The sequence below is a fragment of the Chrysochloris asiatica genome, unplaced genomic scaffold, assembly GCF_000296735.1.
Source record: "Chrysochloris asiatica unplaced genomic scaffold, ChrAsi1.0 scaffold00019, whole genome shotgun sequence".
In the NCBI taxonomy this organism is placed as follows: Eukaryota; Metazoa; Chordata; class Mammalia; order Afrosoricida; family Chrysochloridae; genus Chrysochloris; species Chrysochloris asiatica.
The window spans coordinates 10,613,274-10,617,591 of NW_006408537.1; positions in this window are offsets into that span (position 1 = coordinate 10,613,274).

A 4,318-nucleotide genomic window follows, 5' to 3' on the forward strand; every position below is an offset into this window, starting at 1 on the left:
TCCAGTCCATAGCCACATCATATTTGGAGGCTTAATGGCAGATTAGGGAGAAGTGTGGTGTAAAGTTCTACCAGCAACAACACCAAATAATGGATGAAGCAGGTTCAGAGGACAGTCCCAGAACTCTGAACTACATATAAAGGAATATTTACAAAGTTTGAAGGCTTACAGCCAGTGGAATTTGTAGCAGAAGCAAGAAAAATATTTTGTTTTTTTCTGATCTGCAAGTCCTAACTGCTCCTGGAGGGACCATCTTGGGTGTAACAGAGCAAGTGAAAGATCAGAGCAGTGCTCCCACCTCAGACATCTGACTGATCCTCAGAGATAAAGATGTGAACATTCTTTTTTTTCTCTGTTTCATTTGGTTTCTCACTGTCTGTGCACCTCCACTCTGGTGACTAGAGGACGTTCTTGAGTGAGTGGACACCCCCCCACCACACACACACACGCAGGCCCTGGAGGGTTCTATTATGCATACACACAGATCTGCTCAGCAGAATCTAAGAAGGGGAAAGGTTCTGCTTAAAACCAAATGGTTGCCCAAAACAGGTACAGCTGGCCCTGATCTGTTTATCACTAGGAAAAAGACCTGAATTTGGGTTGTGGAATGGGAGAGACACAGACTAAAAAGAAAGCAGGCTGAAATTCAATCGTGAGTTACATCATAAGGGCCAACATTGACATCTTGAAATTTCTCATTCAGTTTTGAAGGCAAGAAGCCAAGATAGTGATGTTAAAGTCATACTCATATTTTGCTACAGAAATTTTGTTTTCTTTTATTTTTCTGCAATTATAGACTATAGTTTCCAATCTGTTTGTTTAGTTTTTGTTTTTGTTTTTGCTGTTGCTGTTTTGCTTTTTTTGGTCCCCTTTTTACCTTTAGGGGGCTCTTCCTCTCTCTGTTACCCAAAAAGAGATAGCAATTGAGGTCATTTAGTCAAGCTACAATCACACCCTGTAAAATCCTACCATCCAGGCAAGATCCAATACCAGCTGCTATACACCAGAAAGGCAGCCAATACCTGCTACAGTTACTCTGAGTTAAGTAATGAAAAAAGTGAAAAGGGAAGCCCATCTCCTGATCACATCTACCTGGGGGCAATCAGAAAGCATAATAAACCATCAACATACATTCACCTAATCATTGAGGTCACAGCTCCCTCTTGAAGTTGTCCAAGAAACAGCTGACCATATTGGCACATGTCCAGAAACAAGATAGAGTGACTGAGACAAATGAGCAGGAGGTAGACATAGACATAACATTGGAAAGAGGAAAGGCTTTGGAAACACCTGAGAAGAAATTCAGGAAAATGATACTGAGATTCATCCAAACACTCCACAGAGGGTTTGAGAAAAATAAGGAAGAAGTCAGGAAAGCACTATAGGAACAATCAAATAAGATAGATACAGCATTGGAAACAATTCAAAACCTGTAAAAAGAGGTCCAAACAATTAATAATAAAATATCAGAAATGGACAATACACTGAAAGGGTGAAGGAGTAGAATTGAAGAGATGGAAGCCAGAACTAGTGAGATGGAAGACAAATCTCTCAATATGGCTAAGATAGAAGAGCAAGCAGAAAAAAGGGTAAAAACATCTGAAGAAGGTCTAACATTCATGTTGGACAACATGAAGAGGAATAACTTAAGAATTATTGACATTCCAGAACAGGAAGAATCACACAAGTCCACAGAGGAGATCCTTGAAGAATGCTGGAAGAAAATTTCTCTATTCTGAAAAATGAAAAGATAAGCATTCAAGAAGCTCAACGAAACCCAGGAAGGATAGACCCCAAAAGAAAATCACCAAGGCATATAATTATAAGCTCTCCAAAATCAAAGACAAGGAGAGAATCCTGAAAGCAGCTAGGGAAAAGAGATGTGTCACATACAAAGTCAAGCAAATCAGATTAAGCTCTGATCTCTCAGCAGAAATCATGCAGGCAAGAAGGCAATGGGGAGACATATATAAAACCCTGAAAGAAAAAAAACCCAAAAACCTGCCAACCAAGAATCGTCTACCCAGCAAAGCTGGCAAATAAGATGGTGTAATAAAAACATTCCAGAATAAAGCCAACCCCTCACTTCAAAACATCCTAAAGGGAGTTCTTTGGACTGAGAATCAACAGGAACAGACAACAACCAGACATATGTGGCAGCACCACCTGGAACTCAATCAACGAGAGGAAGAATTCAGAACAAAATAACACTGTAAGAATGAAGTCAGAAGATCTGGGAGGTGAGTCTATGATCAAAACAAATTGTTTATATTTGAGAAAAATGGCAGGGGTAGAGAGATGATTTTGGAATATTATGTGATACTGAAATAGATAAATAATCTGTAGATACTAGTTTTCTTAAGTTCTCAGAGTGGTACTACAAGAGTTTTATTACCAACCAAGATGAACAAGATTCCAGGCAGATGTACATAATTTTTTCTTTCAACTCTTCATTTTTTACCCTGGCATCAACTTGTAAAACCTACCTAATGTTTTTTACTTCTTTTTTTTTTTAATTCTAATATTTGTTTTCAGCTCATGTCATAATTATGTTCTCTAAGCTCAACTGTAGATGTGAGCACAGTGCTTGTCTTCTAAAAGTACAAATTTTATAACCAAGCCTTGATGGCTCTCTGTGGTCTGAAATTAATCTGCTTTTGCAACTGCCCTTGGATATTCCAACCACTGGATATTCTCCACTTAATGGACCATCTGATTATCTCCTATTGACACCAAATATGTTCCAACTTTCGTAATTACGTCTTTGCTCACATGATTCCTTCTGAACCTTGTATGCATATCCAAATCCTACATCTCTTTTAAACTCTAGAGTATGTTTCTCACTCTATTTGGACTTCTCCAGTACTCCAAACAGTAAGAAAACTTAAGTTTCTTTGATCATTAACATACAAGTGTAAGACAAAAATTATCTGCACTCCGGTTATATTAAAACGCCCATCCACATCCACAGCTGATGACAACATTGAGCATGCACTTGAAATGATTCTGTCAAATAGATAAGTGACAGTGGATTATGTCACAAATCATTTGAAAATTAGCCATGACACTGCCTATGAAATAATCAAAGACAGACCTGGGTTTCAAAAAGCTTGTGTGAGATGGATACTGAAACAACTCACAGAAGAGCATAAACAGAAGCATTTGGACATCTGCAAATGAGATTTGGACTGATATTTAAAAGCAGGAAAAATCATTACTGGTGATTAGATTCATCACATATGAGTATGGAATGGAAGCATCCTCAGTCATTGACCAAGAAAATGTTCAAAAGTCAACCAATGGAAAATTGATGCTTACGGTTTTCTGGGATTCTGAATGGCAAGTATTGGAACACTATCAGGAAAAAGGTTCAGCAATCAACAGTGCTCATTATAGTGAGATGCTCAATGAAAAGTTAAAGCCTAAATTTGGGATTAAATGCAGAGGACTGCTATCCAAGGGCTTTGTGATCTTGCATGACAGTGCAAGTCCCCATACCTCTGCTCACACTTTTGACACTCTGTAAAAGCTTCATTTTGAGGTGTTAAAACTTCCTCCCTATAGTACTCATCTTTCCCCATTGAACTTTCACCTGTTTGTTCATGAAAGCAGCCCTTTGAGGTTGAATATTTACCTCTGATGAAGAAGTGAAGATAGCATTACATTTGTGGCTTGGAGCTCAGCCTAAAATATTTTTTAATAAGGGAAAAAAAAAAGCTTGTTTTCAGATGGGCAAAATGTATTGAAAAGCAAGGAGATTATGTCAAAAAATGATGTATTTCTCCTTTTTTCTCTAAATGCTTATTAAAATAAATTCTACAGTCAGAGTATGGGTTATATTTTGACTCACCTTCATATAAGAGTAGTACTTTATCTGTATCTCTTTACATGCACCTTGGTACTATTTGTGTAACACTATAGAAGTCGTGGTGTGGCGTTGTAGGAAAAGCACTGGAAGAAAGATTGGTTTGAATTATAAGGTAGGTGGTTCAAACTCACCAGATGTTCCTCAGAAACCCTATACAGGTCACTATCAGTTGGAACCGACTCACTGGCACTTAACAACAAACAACAGATATTTTAGTTTAATTCTGTCCCCTATGACAGGACTTAATTATTCATCATTGAAACAGCAATAATACTAATAATAATAGTTAACATTTGTTAAGGGCATACTCTGTTATTTTTATCTTTAATAAATTGGACAGTCAAGATAACTGAATATAAAGAGAGTCCACTTAAGGAGCTCTGGTAGTGTAGTGGTTACGAATCGGGCTGCGAACCTTAAGGTCAGCGGTTCGAAACTACCAGCTGCTCC